The 19,727-nt window shown below is 45.1% G+C and overlaps 2 non-coding genes across 2 annotated transcripts; both read right to left on the bottom strand.

The window, feature by feature from the left end:
* Positions 1-8,030: 8,030 nt before the first annotated feature.
* TRNAV-CAC (transfer RNA valine (anticodon CAC)) lies at positions 8,031-8,103 on the bottom strand. Its single transcript has one exon. It is a non-coding gene; the product is annotated as a tRNA-Val (tRNA).
* Positions 8,104-8,769: 666 nt separating this feature from the next.
* TRNAV-CAC (transfer RNA valine (anticodon CAC)) lies at positions 8,770-8,842 on the bottom strand. Its single transcript has one exon. It is a non-coding gene; the product is annotated as a tRNA-Val (tRNA).
* Positions 8,843-19,727: the final 10,885 nt, after the last annotated feature.

The following is a 19,727-nucleotide window of genomic DNA, read 5'->3' on the forward strand; positions in this document are numbered from 1 at the left end:
ACAAGGGTGACACCTAGTGGTACTCCTGTTACAAGAAATGAGGCGGTCTCCCATTCCTTGCCTGCCGCAGCTCCTCCTGCTCAGCAGCCTTGAAGGTCTGTGAGGTTGCGCAATGTGCAGAGATTTGCTGCTCAGGGAAGCAGTGAGACTTCCGTTATCTCTACACATTGTGAGACCGAGGATCCCGCCTCTATTTCCCAGAGGCAGGAGGGTGAGCATGTGCTATGCTTGGTGGATCCTGATTCGCCCACTGACGTCACACGGCTTGATGACAAGGCTGGTGACGTGGTGAATCCTGACTGGCCAGGCTGGGATGTCGTGGATCCTGATTGGGTCAAGTCCGTCATCTCCGCCTCGCGCCCGCCCTTGGCTGGAGCTACACCTCCTTAAAAAGCTCCTCCTGCCATCATGGCGGCACGCGACCGTCCTTCTATGTTTGGATGTCTGGCAGCGTGCTGCCACGCCACTGCTCAGGCATTATCTTCTTCTGTGGGCTTGGCCCTTGCTGCTTAGGCAGCCCCTGGTTTGCAGGCCGTGTCCCTGCCTTGCTGCTCCGGCAGTAGCTCCTTCTACAGGCCGTGTTCCTGTCCCAGGTGAGCTCCTCGAGTCTCCACTGGACTCACCTGGTTATTGAAAGCACACATGCGTGGGCACCTCTGTGCTACCCTCGTGCCATATTCTCGTGACTTCCACTGGCACACGTGCGTGGGCACCTCTGTGCTTCCCCGTGCAACAGGTACACCGAGCCGTGTGATCCCTGCCATACAACCCACACGGGTTAGGGCAGACCGGTGTACATAGATCGTCTGTGACATTCCAGACGATCGCTAGCAGCAACCCGCTCACTCTTCACCCATCATAGCAGCGGTCCCTTACACCGCACAGTGGACCTTGACCGGCGGAAGCTGTCCATTCCCCATCTTGGCACGCTTCCCCGGGTCCCCCTCGTAACAGTGACGTCACCGCTAACTGCGTTGCTATGGCAACGGTGATCTCCGTTAATGACCGGCTGTGTCAGCCGGTCCCTAACGGAACGGGGAGTCGACCGTGTGCTAGAGCATGTTGCCGGTACATGGCGATACACAAATGTGCACCGTGTACCGGAGAGATGCACTCGCAGGTCCTACATGACTCGTCATAGTCATGTGACCAGTCTGTAGCCAATGAGATAATAGCCACGTGACTGGTCACATGGCTATTTTGACGTCACGATAGGTCCTGCATCTCTGCTGGCAGTGCTGGTCACCGGGAGGATTCAGCGATCATCGGATGGAATAGCGGCAGCAGACAGAGTGCAGGAGGGATCGCGGGGACCTGTAAGTGTTATGGCAATGTTTATTAACTGTATGTGTACATTTATAATGCATTTTTATGTTTGTGATTGCCTCCCATTATAGCCTATTGGTTCGAGTTCGGTTCGTCGAACGTTCGACGAACAGAACTCGAACGGGACCTCGGCTCGGCGAGCCGACCTCGAGCCGAACCACGACCGATTCACTCATCTCTAGTTGTACACTTCACAGCTAGATTTGCATCAAGCACAATCAAAAATACGCCATACTTAACCGTTTCCAGGATGACCCCGGGGTAGGTAGCAAAGTCTTTGCTGAACCATGACTTGTTCATCTTGGCTCCTTTTAAAAAACACAGCAAGCAAGGGTTACTCCAAGCTGAGTCTCCCTTTTTCAAAAAATTGGGCCACACAGACACTCCCCTCTTCAGTGGCAGCACTTGTGCCCCAGTTGTACACTTCACAGCTAGATTTACATCAAGCACATTCAAAAATACGCCATACTTAACCGTCCCCAGGAGGACACCGGGGTAGGTAGCAAAGTCTTTCCTGATCCCAGATCTGTTCATCTTGGATCATTTTTAAAAACAATGTAAGCAAGGGTTACTCCAAGCGGAGTCTCCCTTTTTTCCAAAAATTAGGCCACACAGACACCCACCCCTACAGTGGCAGCACTTGTGCCACAGATATACACTTCACAGGTAGATTTGCATCAAGCACAATCAAAAATACGCCATACTTAACCGTTCCCAGGATGACCCCGGGGTAGGTAGCAAAGTATTTGCTGAACCATGACTTGTTCATCTTGGCTCCTTTTAAAAAACACAGCAAGCAAGGGTTACTCCAAGCGGAGTCTCCCTTTTTTCCAACAATTGGGCCACACAGACACCCACCCCTTCAGTGGCAGCACTTGTGCCCTAGTAGTGCACTTCACAGGTAGGTTTGTATCAAGCACATTCAAAAATACGCCATACTTAACCGTCGCCAGGAGGACACCGGGGTAGGTAGCAAAGTCTTTGCTTAACCATGACTTGTTCATCTTGGCTCCTTTTAAAAAACACAGCAAGCAAGGGTTACTCCAAGTGGACTCTTCCTTTTTTCCAACAATTGGGCCACACAGACACCCACTTCTTCAGTGGCAGCACTTGTGCCCTAGTTGTACACTTCACAGCTAGATTTGCATCAAGCACATTCAAAATCCACAAGCATTTACTCTCCCCAGGATGACACAGGGGTAGTAAATTCCTTGTGGATCCATGACTTGTTATTCTGTCCACATTGTCACTGGACAGACGCGTGCGCTTATCTGTCAGCACACACCCAGCAGCACTGAAGACACGTTCAGAGACAACGCTGGCAGCTGGACACGACAAAATCTCCAAGGCGTAAGTCGAGAGCTCTGGCCATTTTTCAAGATTTGAAGCCCAAAATGACCAAGGCTCCATTTGCAATGTCATGGCATCGATGTTCATTTGGAGATACTCCTGTATCATCCTCTCCAGCCGTTGACTATGTGTCAGACTTGTTGTCTCTGGTGGCCTTGCAAAGGACGGTCTAAAAAAATTATGAAAAGATTCAATAAAATTGCTGATACCAGCACCAGATACGGTGCTACTGGTACGGGTAGACTGTTGAAGATGACGAGACCGTCCCATGTTTGTCAAGTTACAACTGGTAGATTCACTCACTGCACCTGCACGGTTGTTTGGTGGAAAAGCCAAGCCAAGATCGAGTAACAGCATCTGCTGATACTCCTGTATACATGCGTCCCTTTCTATGGCTGGAATTATGTCACAAAATTTGGACTTGTACCGGGGATCTAATAGTGTGGCAAGCCAGTAGTCATCATCACTTCTAATTTTGACAATACGAGGGTCATGTTGGAGGTAGTGCAGCAAGAAGGCGCTCATGTGTCTTGCGCAGCCATGCGGACCAAGTCCACGCTGTGTTTGTGGCATAGAGGTGCTAACCGTTCTTTCTTCCTCTGACATCTCCCCCAACCTCTTTCAACTGAAATTTGACCAAGGTCTCCCTCATCGGCTGAGTCTTCCATGTCCATGGACAGTTCGTCCTCCATTTCTTCATGTTCTCCTGCACCTTCCTCAACATTTCACCTGCTACCATGTTCCCTTGTTGATCCCTGTCACCCATGGTCCCATGCCTGCCACGTTGGTGATGATGAACGTCTGGAACTTGGTGATGTTGTTGTGTTTTGCGCATATGAATCCTCCTGTAGTTCCTCCCCTTCCTGCTGTCCCACCCCCTGACTCCGAATAGTGTTTAGCGTGTGCTCCAGCATGTAAATGACTGGAATTGTCATGCTGATAATGGCATTGTCAGCGCTAAACATATTCGTCGCCATGTCGAAACTGTGCAGAAGGGTGCATAGGTCCTTGATCTGAGACCACTCCATCAGGGTGATCTTCCCCACCTCTGCATCTCGTTGGCCCAGGCTATACGTCATGACGTATTGCACCAGGGCTCGGCGGTGCTGCCACAGTCGCTGTAACATGTGGAGAGCTGAATTCCAGCGTGTCGCCACATCGCATTTCAGGCGATGAACCGGCAAGCCAAAAGACTCCTGGAGCGATGCAAGTCGCTCAGCTGCGGCGGTTGAACGGCGGAAGTGAGCAGACAGTTTTCGTACCCTGGTCAGAAGGCCATCTAGGCCGGGATAGTGTGTTAAAAATTGCTGGACAACAAGGTTCAACACGTGAGCCATACAAGGCACGTGTGTCACCTTGCCCAGGCGAAGGGCCGCACCCAGGTTTGCAGCATTGTCGCACACGGCCTTACCAGGCTGCAGGTTAAGTGGAGACAACCATTTACCAAACTCAGTCTCCAGAGCTGCCCACAACTCTGCCACTGTGTGACTCCTATTTCCAAGACATGTCAAGCTAAAGACCACCTGATGCCGTTGCGCTCTGCTGCCAGCATAGTAATGAGGGGTGCGTGATTCCTTCTGCGCAGTGAGAATGCTGGTGGCCTGACCAGGCAGGCTTGGGGTGGAGGTGGAGGACCCAGATGAGGTGGAGGAGGCAGAAGCAGTGGCAGAACTTGGACAGACAGAGGATTGACATACAAGTCGTGGGGACAGAAAGACTTGTGCAGCAGACCCTTCACCATCTATCACCATTGTTACCCAGTGCCTAGTCAGCGACATGTAACGTCCCTGTCCATGCTTACTGGTCCAAGTATCGGTGGTGAAATGCACCCGTTCACACACAGAGTTTCTCAAGGAAGCGATGATGTTGTGTGCGACATGCTGGTGTTGCGCGGGCACACCTTTCTTAGAGAAGTAGTGGCGACTGGGAATCTGGTACTGGGGCACAGCGACAGACATAAGGTCTCTAAAATCCTGTGTGTCCTCCAGGCGGAAAGGCAGCATTTCGGTAGCCAAGAGCTTACAGAGGGATAAAGTCAACCCCTTAGCTTTGTCGCAGGAAATGGCCTTTTATTTGTCTATATCTAAGGGACAGAGATCTGGCTGCTGTGTGTAGACGGTGTAGAGTAGGGTGTCCCTGGAAAAATGCAGGTTTGTGAGGAAAGTGCAGGCGTAGACATGATGTTGCCTTCATCCAACGTTGGTGCTATCGATGTCTGAGAGAGCTGTACACACGCACTTGTTTCCCCTTCCAAACCAACTGACGACCTACCAAGCAAACTACCTGTTGCGGTTACAGTGGTGGAAGTTCTGCGTGGAAAACCAGGTGTGACAGCTGTCCCCACAGTCCTAGAAGATGAAGAGCGTGCGGATGCACTGGAAGGGCCAGGCGGTGGATGGTTTGCTCCGCTAGGCCGCATTGCAGCATGGTGTGCTTCCCACTGGGACATATGATATTTATTCATGTGACAATTCATGGAAGAAGTTGTCAAACTGCTGAGATTTTGCCCTCTACTAACAGAATCACGACAAATTGTACAGATCACATAAGTTGGCCGATCTTTTGCTATATCAAAAAAAGACCAGGCTAGGCAAGGCCTAGAGGGCATGCAACCTGCTGAGCCACCCCGACAAGTGCTCAGAGGCAGAGTGGTGGCTGAGGATGCAGTTGTAGACGTGCTACCAGTGCTCCGACTCTGTCCAGGAAGGCGCAAGGTAACTTCGTCGTCGGTTGCATCCTCCTCCACCGCCTCTGTTGACCTCCTCGAGTGCCTGACTGTGGGTTGACAGTAGGTGGGATCTAGAACTTCCTCATTAATTGTTGTGTTTGCACTCCCCTCACCCTCAGACCGAGCCTCTTCTTGCCCTGACCGAATATTTAAGTTGTCATCCCAATCTGGTATCTGCGTCTCATCGTCATCAGTATGTTCCTCATTGTCTATAGCAACAGGTGTTACAGTTTGTGAAAAAGGGTCAACATTATGCTCAGAAACTTGGTCCTCATGGCCTGAATCAGAGTCACAAAGGTTCTGGGCATCACTGCAGAACATTTCCTGGTCTGTACTCACTGTAGCTTGGGAGCAAACTTCTGATTCCCAGGCTATAGTGTGACTGAACAGCTCTGCAGACTCAGCCATCTCAGTTCCACCATACTGTGCAGGGTGGATGGAGACTTCAGAGCTGGGAGATTGCAAGTGTGATTGGGCTGACAACTCAGAGGACTGGTGTTTTTTGGATGCGGTAGTTGAGGTGGCGGAGAGGGCACTTGTTGGACCACTTGACATCCATTCAAGCATTATCCTTTTTTGGCCATCATCTACCTTTGTTCCAGTTGTTCGTGTCTGTAAAAAAGGGAGCACATCGGATTGTCCACGGTAAGTAGTAGACATCTTACTTTTGCTGGAAGATGGTCTATCTTCAGCAGATGTTAATGGAGCTTTGCCACCTTCCCCACGGACAAACCCCTTTTTTTCCTTTTCCAACACGCCTCTTCCCCTTTCCACCAGCATCTGTCATTTTGCCACTCATGTTGATTGCGACAAGATTGTGCACTGAAAATGTGGTAGTAAAAATTGAGAGGTGCTGTAGATTTCAGCGGTGGTCTAGCTTTATTAACAGCAGAATAAACAACAATAATTATCCCTGACAATGCAACTACGGCCCTTAAACTGGAAGCATAGTTTGCTAGTATGATGGCTTAGTAACAATGAGTTTGAGTGTGCAATGCAGGCAGACGTGCTGCAAATATCTTTGCACTAGTGGGACAATAATGAAGTCCAACAGCCACATTTAGGATGCCACTAAGTTTCCTCAGTGTCTGCTAGTATAATGGCTTAGTAACAATCAGTTTGAGTGTGCAATGCAGGCAGACGTGCTGCAAATATCTTTGCACTAGTGGGACAATAATGAAGTCCAACAGCCACTTTTAGGATGCCACTAAGTTTCCTCAGTGTTTGCTAGTATAATCGCTTAGTAACAATGAGTTTGAGTGTGCAATGCAGGCAGACGTGCTGCAAATATCTTTGCACTAGTGGGACAATAATGAAGTCCAACAGCCACTTTTAGGATGCCACTAAGTTTCCTCAGTGTCTGCTAGTATAATGGCTTAGTAACAATGAGTTTGAGAGTGCAATGCAGGCAGACGTGCTGCAAATATCTTTGCACTAGTGGGACAATAATGAAGTCCAACAGCCACTTTTAGGATGCCAGTAAGTTTCCTCAGTGTTTGCTAGTATAATTGCTTAGTAACAATGAGTTTGAGTGTGCAAAGGGCAGGAGGGTACAGTGGCAGGGTTGTGGGTCAGGGTAGAGGAAAAGAATCCTCCCTTTCTATCCCTCCTAATGGGGAAATGCAGCTAGGAAATCCCTGACCTTAGCTACACAGATGCTGTCATCTTGTGTAGCTGTTAAAATCTGTTTTCACGGACGTGACTGTCACCTATGGCTCTGACCCTGCCGGTATTAGCCCTTACAAGGACTGAAAGAAATTTCTATCCCTATTCTGTATAGCGCTGTGTATAGAGCGTACACAGCAGTATCGGATACAGGAGCTACGCCAGCGGTGACTGACACCAAGACGCAGAAGGCAGATAATGGCGTGCTGGAGGAAAATGTCCGTTTTTATAATGCAGGGACATGTGACATGGACATCCTATCACACATGCCGTTGCTTCTCTGGCTAAAAGTCCACTTAGCTGTGTGTGTGTCTGGGATTGGCTGACATGCTGGCCCGCCCCACTACACGCGCACGCTTAGGGAAGGAAGACAAGGAAAAAAAAAAAAAAAATGGCGATCAAACAGCAGTGATCTGAATGCGCTGTTCCCGCACACTATACACTGAAATTTCATAATAGTGTGAGTCACAGAGTGACTTACACTATTACAGCGGAAAGCCAGCTAGTAATTAGCTTGTCTTTTTGCTGCTAGAACCATTCTCGAATGTATCTAGAACTATCGAGCTTTAGCAAAAAGCTCAAGTTCTAGTTCGATCTAGAACAGCCCCCAAAATCACTCAAGCCGCGAACTGGAGATCCTCGAACCGCGAACCGCGCTCAACTCTAGTGATGACCACTACACTATGAAACCTGACAAAAAGTTATAGAGTATTGGCTATCGGAGCAGAATTGTGACTGACGGGGCCTTTTCATTGCAGAAGGAAAGTATTTTTGGTTAATGATACATTTACAATTTTTATTACATATTTTACCAGTTTTCTTCCTACAAAGGGATTTTGCTTAAATTGAAGTTTATATTGAATGTGTTACTTTTTTCTCTTTAGTTTGTCATTTGGCAATGAAACCAAGAATTTCATATATTACAAGTCGATAGGAAATTACTTCAACACCGAAAATGGATTGGTTTCACTGGGGATTGAACCCAGGACCTTCTGCATGTGAAGCAGACGTGATGACCACTACACTATGAAACCTGTGAAATCCTGCATAGTAATGGCAATTGGAGACGAGTTTTGACCGCCAGGGGAAAAAAATAATAATTCGCAGTTCTGTTGGTGATGGAAGCAAAAACATCCCATCATTCGGCAAGAAAGTCAAGAACTTCATATATTGTAGTTTGATAGGGTATTATTTCAACACCAAGAACAGATTGGTTTTACTGGGGATGGAACCCAGGACCTACTGTGTGTTAAGCAGACGTGATGACCACTACACTATGAAACCTGATGGAAATTACTGTGTATTGGCTAGCAGAGCAGAATTGTAACTGACGGGGCCTTTTTATTGGTGAAGGAAAGTATTTTTGGTTAATGAAACATTTACAATTTTTTTTACATATTTTACCAGTTTTATTCCTACAAAGGGATTTTGCTTAAATTGAAGTTTATATTGAATGTGTTACTTTTTTTCTACATAGTTTGGTCAATTGCTTTTGTATTTATGGGAACTATATTTTTTGAAACAAACAGGATTTTTATAATATGGGATTATGTTTTCTGCTAAAATGGTCAATAAAAAAGAAACCCAAAATCGTAGTTCTCCTTGTAATAGAAGCCAAAATGTATTGTCATTTGGCAACGAAACCAAGAATTTCATATTTTACAGGTTGATAGGAAATTATTTCAACACTGAAAACAGATTGGTTTCACTGGGGATTGAACCCAGGACCTTCTGCGTGTGAAGCAGACGTGATGACCACTACACTATGAAACCTGTGAAATCCTGCAAAGTAATGGCAATTAGAGACGAGTTTTGACCGCCAGGTAAAAAAAAATAATTCGTAGTTCTATTGGTGATGGAAGCCAAAACATGCCATCATTCGGCACCAAAGCCAAGAAATTCATATATTGTAGTTTGATAGGGTATTATTTCAACACCAAGAACAGATTGGTTTTACAGGGGATTGAATCCAGGACCTTCTTCATGTTAAGCAGACGTGATGAGCACTATACTATGAAACCTTTGAAATATTGCAAAGTAATGGCAATTAGAGACGAGTTTTTATATGGGCGGGCAAACCAGTACGCTTAAAGAGAACCACCCTATTTAGATCCAAATGCAGAGGCGGGATCGGGCTGCCAGATATGAAACGTTACCATTTAGCGGGCCATCTCACCAGGATAATTGCTTGGTGCAGGAACGGTACACAGAAGATGTGGGTTCAAACTGAACAGTCTTTTTCTCAAATACCTTTAAATAAATTGCCTTGGGTGCTCCCGGAGGCTCCTGCGGGGCTGAAGGTACATTCAACTATTGGTCCTACGGTGACGTATTGCAATATGGGTCTGGTGCGTGCAGAATTGATCCCCCTTCACTCCCGCATGATGCCTATCTTGAGCCATCCCTCTCTTGAGCCAGGAAGAACGGACCCCATATTTCAGTTGTGGATACACAATGGGATGGATCGGGCAGAAGACTTCGGAGACCGAGAGGGTTGGCCCTCGATTGCCAATTTGGAGGCTAGACAAACCCCAGCCCCGTTGGGACGATGGAGATGTTTACAGCTGGCACATTTTCTCAGTAAAATTCCAAATAGGGCCTATTTCCAACAGCCCAAGACACGATTTGAAATTATCTGTGGGGGAACAGGCCCGACTCGACACTCGTTATCGGCGGTATATTCTTTGTTATCCTCGCCTTCAGACCAACCTCCTCCTTCATTTGTAGTGAAGTGGGAGAGTGACCTCGGCGTGAGCGTCTCCTCTGACCAATGGTAACGTATCTGTTCGCTTGCAAACAGCTCATCCATTAGCTCTAGATTCCAGGAAGCCAGTTACAAATTACTGTCCAGATGGTACATTGTGCCATCTGGAATTCATGCCATTTTTCCAGGAGTGGATCCTACTTGCTGGAGATGTGGTGGGGAGGAGGGCACTCTCTTCCACGTGTTTTGGGAGTGCGAGGCGATCCAGCCATTCTGGAAAGGTGTGTCTGACATCATCCGGTTGGTTCAGGAACCACTGAGGAAATGGGTCTAGCCATCTTCCTGTTGCATCCCTGCGAGACCCCACTAAAAACATACAAAGCATCCCTGAGGAAGTTCCTCATAATGGAAGCGAGACTATGTATCCCGGAGAGATGGAGATCTCTGACCCCCCCATGGTGGCACAGTGGATCACTAAGGTCAATGACCTAATGCATATGGAGGATCTGACCTCCTCATTGCAAGACTCATATGTGAAATTCTGGGCCACCTGGCGGGGGTGGATGGACTTCCAACAAACAGGGGACTATAGAGAGCTGGTGGGAGACGGCACAGGAACCAACGAATCCGCAATTCTGTAAGTGTGCTCATAAGCGGCGGGTATGAATGTCCGCCGACTCTCACCCTACCTCCTACCTCCTACCTCACCTCCTCCCGTCCCATCTCTCTCCTGCTCATCCTCTTATGCCTCTCCTATATTCTTTTTCTTTTTCTATCTTATCTTCTTTTTCTTTTCTTCTTTCAAGCTTGAGTATCTTAATATCTTAAGGCACAATGTGCATTTTCACTTAAATAAATAAAAAAGAAAAACCTTACGGGAACCTTGCATAGTTAGATGTTCGGGATGGGATGTACGTCTGCTACACCCTACCTAGTTGTGCATAAGAATGGTTTCAATGTACTCTCTATTCGGAGCAGACTGTGATTTTTGCAGATGGGCCGTTAGGTCCATGGACCTGTATTTGTTTTGTTATGACGGTTTCTAAATAAATAAAGAATTTAAAAAAAAAAAGAGACGAGTTTTGACCGCGAGGTAAAAAAAACAAATTTGTAGCTCTGTTGTGAATGGAAGCCAAAACATCCCGTCATTCGGCAACAAAGCCAAGAACTTCATATATTGCAGGTTGATAGGGTTTTGTTTCAACACCATGAACAGATTGGTTTTACTGCTGATTGAACCCAGGATCATCTGCAAGTTAAGGAGACGTTATAACCACTACACTATGAAACCTAATGGAAAGTTACTGTGTATTGGCTAGCAGAGCAGAATTGTGACTAACGGGACCTTTTTATTGCTGAAGGAAAGTGTTTTTGGTTAATGAAACATTTAAAATTTTTATTACATATTTACCAGTTTTATTCCTACAAAGAAATTTTGCTTAAATTGAAGTTTACATTGAATGTGTTACTTTTTTCTACATAGTTTAGTCGTTTGCTTTTGTATTTATGGGAACTATATATTTTGAAACAAACAGGATTTTTATAATATGGGATTATGTTTTCTGCTAAAATGTTCAATAAAAAAGAAACCCAAAATCGTAGTTCTCTTGGTGATGGAAGCCAAAATGTATTGTCATTTGGCAACGAAACCAAGACTTTCATATCTTACAAGTCGATAGGAAATTACTTCAACACCAAAAACAGATTGGTTTCACGGTGGATTGAACCCAGAACGTTCTGCATGTGAAGCAGACTTGATGATCACCACACTAGAAAACCTGTGATATCCTGCAAAGTAATAGCAATTAGAGACGAGTTTTGACCGCCAGGGGAAATAAAAATAATTCGTAGTTCTGTTGGTGATGGAAGCTAAAACATCCCATTGTTCGGGAACAAAGCCAAGAACTTTATATATTGCAGGTTGATAGGATATTATTTTAACAGCAATAATAGCTTGGTTTCACTAGTGATTGAACCCAGGACCTTCTGCATGTAAAGCGGACGTGATTACCACTACACTATGAAACCTGAGAAAAAATTATAGAGTATTGGCTATCGGAGCAGAATTGTGACTGACGGGGCCTTTTTTTTGCTGAAGAAAAGTGTTTTTGGTTAATGAAACATTTACAATTTTTTTTACATATTTTACCAGTTTTATTCCTACAAAGGGATTTTGCTTAAATTGAAGTTTATATTGAATGTGTTACTTTTTTTCTACATAGTTTGGTGTTTTGCTTTTGTATTTATGGGAACTATATATTTTGAAACAAAAAGGATTTTTATAATATGGGATTATGTTTTCTGCTAAAATGGTCAATAAAAAAGAAACCCAAAATCGTAGTTCTCTTGGTGATGGAAGCCAAAATGTATTGTCATTTGGCAACGAAACCAAGAATTTCATATTTTACAGGTTGATAGGAAATTACTTCAACACCGAAAACGGATTGGTTTCACTGGGGATTGAACCCAAGAACTTCTGGGTGTGAAAAAGAAAAGTTTTTGATTTCTTCTGGTGGACCAACCCAAATCAGCAGCATGTCATCTGGGTATCTGCCATACCAAAGGATGCTGCTGCTGCTGCTGCTGTTGAATGGGTTTGCATCACCATATAAAAACTGTTCCTCCCACCTCGCCATGACAATATTAGCCAGCGAGGGGGAGAATCGAGCCCCCATACTGACTCACCTACACTGCAAATAATACTGTCCATCAAAGGTAAAATAATTGTGTTGTAAAAGAGAAACTGTACAGCCATCAAAATAAAATCCTTAAGTTCAGTTTCATAAGTGCTGAATCTGTCCAGATGTTGTGACAGAGATCTTAATGCTATATTGTGTGGTATTGAAGGGTACAATGAAATTACATCGCATGAGATCCATCAATAGTTTTTTTGCCAATGAAATTTATCCAATGCTTTGACAATTTCTTTCGTGTTTTTGATAAAACCTGGGATGTTATAAACCAATGGTTGCAAAAATTGATCCACCCAACCTCCTAATTTTTCCCCCAAAGACCCTATACCGGAGACAATGGGCCTGAGGGGGGGGGAGGAAAAATGTTTTTATGTATTTTAGGTAATGAATGGTAAATTGGTACCACAGGAAATGACACATATAGATAGTCTTTTATTTTACTATCAATGGCTCCCATACAAACACCCTTTTCCAAGATTTTTAACATAAGATTATTGTAATGGTCAGTAGGATCATTTTGTAGTTCCATATAGGTATCCGGTCCTGTAGATCAGAGAGAGTTAATTTGTTATATATGCCAGAGTCGAGCAGGACGATCAACCCCCCTTTATCTGCTTGTCTGATCACTATGTTAGTATTATGAATTAGTTCAGACAATGCGGTTCTTTCTCCTTTTGTGAGATTATCTCTGTGGGGGGAGAGTGTCCTGCTCAGCTCTGTTAATTTTTGGACTATCAGTTCTTGAAAAGTGTCCATTATCATTGGTCGGGATTGAACTGGATAATATGTCTGATTAGACAACTGAATTTTTGATCTAATGTCTTCAGAGTAATATTGCTGATTCTGGTCCGACTGGAGTAGACGGAGGTCCATGATGGCTTTTTGTTCTTGGAACAATGGGTAGTCATTTGCAATATAAGGTTTATCAGTTGGTACAATAGTCTCTTGGATATTTTCTGTTGTCTCTGTATCTTGAAAGAAGTGTCGCTTTAATGTTATATTTCAGGCAATTTTTTTCAGGTCTAAGATGGTATGGAAGACAACAAAATTAGTATTAGGTGATAATCCCAAGCCCTTGCTTAATAGTGAAATTTGATTCTCTGAAAGGATATAAGCAGAAAGGTTCCAGACTGGCACATTATCGGGCTCTAATTGTAATTTCGGGCTCCTTTTATGTTTTTTCTATGAAATTCTGCGAAGTAATGGCAATTAGAGACAAGTTTTGACCACCAGGAAAAAAAAAAAAAAAATCGTAGTTCTAATGGTGATGGAAGCCAAAACATCCCGTCATTCGGCAACAAAGCCAAGAACTTTATATATTGCAAGTTGATAGGGTGTTATTTCAACACAAAGAACAGATTGGTTTTACAGGGGATTGAAACCAGGACCTTTTGCATGTTAAGTAGACGTGATGACCACTACATTATGAAACCTAACGGAAAGTTACCGTGTATTGGCTAGCAGAGCAGAATTGTGACTGACAGGGCCTTTTTATTGCTGAAGGAAAGTATTTTTGTTAATGAAACATTTACAATTTTTATTACATATTTTACCAGTTTTATTCCTACAAAGAAATTTTGCTTAAATTGAAGTTTATATTGACTGTGTTACTTTTTTCTACATAGTTTGGTCTTTTGCTTTTGTATTTATGGGAACTATATATTTTGAAACAAGGAGGATTTTTATAATATGGGATTATGTTTTCTGCTAAAATGGTCAATAAAAAAGAATCCCAAAATCGTAGTTCTCTTGGTGATAGAAGCCAAAATGTATTGTCATTTGGCAACGAAACCAAGAATTTCATATATTACAGGTTGATAGGAAATTACTTCAACACTGAAAATGGATTGGTTTCACTGGGGATGGAGTCTAGGACATTCTGCGTGTGAAGCAGACGTGATGACCACTACACTATAAAACCTTTGAAATCCTGCAAAGTAATGGCAATTAGAAACTAGTTTTGACCGCCAGGGGAAAAAAAAATAAATTCATAGTTCTGTTGGTGATGAAAGCCAAAATATCCCGTCATTCGGCAACAAAGCCAAGAACTTCAAATATTGCAGGTTGATAGGGTATTAGTTCACCACCAAGAACAAATTGGTTTTACCATTGAACCCAGGACCTTCTGCGTGTTAAGCAGACGTGTTGACCACTACACTACGAAACCTGATAGAAGGTTATAGTGTCTTGGCTAGCAGAGCAGAATTGTGATTGACGGGGCCTTTTTATTGCTGAAGGAAAGTATTTTTGGTTAATGAAACATTTACAATTTTTATTACATATTTTACCAGTTTTATTCCTACAAAGGGATTTTGCTTAAATTGAAGTTTACATTGAATGTGTTTCTTTTTTCTACATAGTTTAGTCTTTTGCTTTTGTATTTATGGGAACTATATATTTTGAAACAAACAGGATTTTTATAATATGGGATTATGTTTTCTGCTAAAATGGTCAATTAAAAAAGAAACCCAAAATCGTAGTTCTCTTGGTGATGGAAGCCAAAATGTGTTGTCATTTGGCAACGAAACCAAAAATTTCATATATTACAAGTCGATAGGAAATTACATCAACACGGAAAACGGATTGGTTTCACTGGGGATTGAACCCAGGACCTTCTGCGTGTGAAGCAGACATGATGACCACTACTCTATGAAACCTATGAAATCCTGCAAAGTAATGGCAATTAGAGACGAGTTACGACTGCCAGGGACCTAAACCAAAATTTGTAGTTCTCTTGGTGATGGAAGCCTAAACGTACTGTTATCCGGCTATGAAGCTAAGAACTTCATATGTAGAGATGAGCGAACCGGCCGCGGTTCAGCTATAGTTCGGTTCGCCGAACCGAGTTCGGTTCGGTGAACCGCTCGAACCCCATAGGAAACAATGGGAGGCAATCACAAGCACATAAAAACATATTATAAATGTACACATACAGTAAATAAACATTGCCATAACACTTACCTGTCCCCGTGATCCGTCCTGCACTCTGTTTCCTGCCGCCATTCCATCCGATGATCGCTGAATCTTCCCGGTTACCAGCACTGCCAGCAGTGATGCAGGACCTATCGTGACGTCAAAATAGCCTTGTGACCAGTCACATGTCTATTATCTCATTGGCTACAGACTGGTCACATGACTTTGACACTGACATGCTAGGACCTGTCATTGCATCTCTCTGTTACGCTCCAGCAATCCCACTAGCAACCTGACCTGGCAGGGATCGCTGGAGCGTCGCTACACGGGTTGTTGGTGAGCTGTCAGACAGATCTCAGCAGCAACCAGTGACCAGGCCCTAGCCAGCAGCGACGCGTGGAAGCGATGCTGCGCTTCGTAACTAAGGTAAATATCGGGTAACCAACCTGATATTTACCTTGGTTAACAGTGCACACTGCTTAGCGCTGTCTCCATGCACTCCTAGCCAGAGTACACATCGGTTTAATTTTACCCGATGTGTAGTCTGGCTATGTGTGCACGGAGCAGGGAGCCGGCACTGTGACAGCAGCGGATGCTGGTAACGAAGGTAACCAAGGAAAGGGCTTCTTGGTTACCCGATGTTTACCGTGGTTACCAGCGTCTGCAGAAGCCGGCTCCTGACCGGTGACACAGCCAGTTAATAACGGAGCTCAACATTGCCATAGCAACGAGCTTGGTAGCGGTGACGGGGACGTCTCGCTACCAGCACGCAGCAGCACTGGAATTACGTGATCGGAGCACCGTTGCTATGGCAACCCGTGCCACCGCTTAGAGCTGGGAGCCTGTGGTCACTCTCATAGAGTGATTTCTGCACGGAGCACAGCGTCTTCCCCCATTAAGCTGTGCAGTCTGATGGAGCAGACAGAGCTGCATGTGTTGAAGGGGAAAGAAGACAGAAGATCATGGATCGTGGAGGAATGACAGGGGGTAATAAAGATGGAGTCTCTAAGTGTGTCTGTGTATTTATTTCTATTAAAGTATTTTTTCTCTGTGTGGTGTTTTTTTTAACCCTTTATGGGAGATTCTTAATGGCTGGGCCAAACGTGCCTGACATTAAGAATCTCTGGCTTATTACTAGCTAGTAAAACATAGCTAGTATTAACTCATTATTACCCAGCAAGCCACCCGGCTTCAGGGCTGCTGGAAGAGTTGGATACAGCGCCAGAAGATAGCGATTCTATGAGAGCGCCATTTTCTGGGGCAGCTGCGGACTGCAATTTGCAGCAAAGGGGCCCAGAAACCTCGGGCTAACCTGTGCTGTGGATTCCAATCCCCAGCTGCCTAGTTGTACCCGGCTGGACACAAAAATGGGGCGAAGCCCACGTCGTTTTTTTTTTTAATTATTTCATGAAATTCATGAAATAATTAAAAAAGGGCTTCCCTATATTCTTAGTTCACAAGCCGGGTACAAATAGGCAGCTGGGGGTTGGGGGCAGCCCGTACCTGCCTGCTGTACCTGGCTAGCATACAAAAATATGGCGAAGCCCACGACATTTTTTTTTAGTTTTTTGGCAAAAAAAATGTTTTCCTGGTTTTTCAATTGCCAGTGAAGGTAACACCAAGCAGTAGGGGTTAGCAGCTAGTAGCTGCTTGGATTACCCTTAGCTAGCAATACAAAAAATGCAGCGGGAGCCCATATATATATTTTTTTAATTATTTATTTAAATAACTAAAAAAAAAAAGGGCTTCCCTGTATTTTGATTGCCTGACATGACAGTGCTGTAAAAAAAAATAATAAAAAAAAAATGACATAGCACTCCGCGATATTTTTGATTCTCAGCGCAGATAAAGCAGACAGCTACGGGTTGCCACCCCCATCTGCCTGGCGTTACCTTGGCTGGCAATCAAAATACAGGGAAGCCCATTAATTTTTTTTATTTAAAAAAATAGTTAAAAAAAATGACGTGGGGTCTCCCCATTTTTGATAGCCAGCTAGGGTAAAGCAGAAGGCTGCAGGCTGAAAACCACAGCTGGCAGCTTTACCGTGGTCAGGGATCCAATGTGGAGGTCACCCCAGGCTCTTTTTATAATTATTTTATAAATAATAATAATTACAAAAAAAAGTAGGGTCCCCCCAAATTGGATCACCAGCCAAGGTAAAGCGGACAGCTGTGGTCTGGTATTCTCAGGGTGGGAAGGTCCATAGTTATTGGCCCTTCACAGCCTAAAAATAGCAGGCCGCAAGCGCCCCAGAATTGGCGCATCCACTAGATGCGCCAATCCTGGCGCTTCACCCCAGCTCATCCCGTGCCCTGGTGCAGTGGCAAACGGGATAATAAATGGGTTTGATACTAGCTGTAAAGTCACCTGACATCAAGCCCAGCAGTTTGTGATGTCATGGCGTCTATCAGATACCCGACATCACAAACTGTCAGTACTAACAAAACAAATAGACGAAAAAAAATGTATTTGAAAAAACACTCCCCAAAACATTCCCTCTTTCACCAATTTTTTGTAAGGAAAAAAGATAAAGGGGTCCCACAATGACTCTGGACCGTCTAAAATATGGGGGGACACGCTCAGGGAACGTATCCCCCATTATCTAGGAGTGCAGACCCTCCATGTGAGGAGTGTGGGTGCAATGAATCTACACCCACTCTCCCCAGGTCCACAGCAGCAGAGTCCATGTCGTAACTGTTGCTACCAAAGCTGCAATGCCCTGCTCATGAGGTAAGGGCATGCCTAATCAGGAGAACTATTCTACATTTCCAAATATTGGTATTTGCTGATATTATTGCTATTCCACCTACTATATATTGGGGATAGGATCTTGGAGATGGAATACCCCTTTAAGTCCAGTTATCCAGCTGAATGAATACTAAACAACAGAGCTCGCTATTTAGACATGTTTTCTTGTGGCGTATAATGGACTCTCATGTTTGGTAGTCATTCAGCAGGGCAACTATAAAATCAAATCCCTCCAATTGGAAAAGTAGTATAGCTCTCCTGATCAACTATGTTCCTTACCTCATGAGCAGGGCATTGCAGTAGCTTACAGATGCATGGTTACCATCACTCACTGTGTCTGAACACAGGAACTTGAGCTGACAGCCGCTCTGTGCATGCGGCAGCGTCTATTGTGAAGGAAGGGGCCGCGGGGGATCAACGCTGCACAGGTACCGTGGGACACCGGGGAACACCTAGTGAGGTTATAGGGGGTGACCTGGCAGGGCCTGGGGAGGAGTTCTCTGTCGCGTGTGTCATGGCACATGTGACAGAAATCAGAGGAGTAGGGTGAATGTGGCCGGCGCGCTGCTGTGCGCGCGGCCATCTTGGATTTTCCGGGAGGGGGTCGGGGGGCGCTTTAGCGACACCGGGGAGGAGATTTATCTCCCATCTGACATGTTTGTTCATGCCAGATGGGAGATAAATAATTTTACTGTAACGTGATCACCGGTATACGGTGTATACCGGTGATCACGTGAGCGGGGACCGGACAAACTGACCTGAATTATAATCTCCAGGGTCTCAGCTACCCCTGAAACCCTGGAGATTTTCTGACGCTGGGGAACACTATTCACTTATTTCTGCCTGCTGTTTATAAATGGCAGATTAGAATAAGACTACATTCACACGACCGATCCGTTTTTGCGGTTTGCAAAAAACGGTCCGTTTTTTTTTCACTGGTGCATCCGTGTGGCATCCGTTTCCGTTCCGTATTGTTAGGTCCGGGAGGTGGATCCACTGGGCCGTGCACCCCACCGGAGGCCTGGGTGCACAGTAGCCGGAGCACTAGCATGGCAGGGGATGGGTAGAACAGTCACTGGGGCTTCAGAGTTCCTGGAGACAGTGCAGGCAATAGTATTGATCACAGGACACGGCACAACAGGGACCTGAGCACCTAGCTTTCAAGACAAGGCTTACAAGACACGTTGATCAGGCCCCACCCACATGGCAAGGCCAGTCTTATATACCCAGCACAGCCTCATGTCATATTCTGCTGTAGCAGTGCTTGGCCCATAAGACCAGGTGAGTGGGTGCGGCCCGACCCTATACAGAAGCATGAGTCAGACACATGAGACTGGGGACAGGACACAGGAGAGCACGAGCTGGAGCGGCAGCCATGACCAGTAGACACGTGGACCGGATCAGTGGTTAAGGAGAGGTGCCATGCAGGTGCGACCGGATCAGTGGGTAAGGAGCAGTGCCGAGGCATCGGAAGCGTGACATGTATACGGTGCGTATCTCATCTGTTTGTCATCCGTGTGCCTTCCATTTTTTTGGCGTACTGACAAAAAACTGAAGGAGGGAATATACATAAATTTATCCAGGATCCATAGCTTCAACC

Source organism: Anomaloglossus baeobatrachus, chromosome 2, assembly GCF_048569485.1.
Source record: "Anomaloglossus baeobatrachus isolate aAnoBae1 chromosome 2, aAnoBae1.hap1, whole genome shotgun sequence".
NCBI classification, from domain to species: Eukaryota; Metazoa; Chordata; class Amphibia; order Anura; family Aromobatidae; genus Anomaloglossus; species Anomaloglossus baeobatrachus.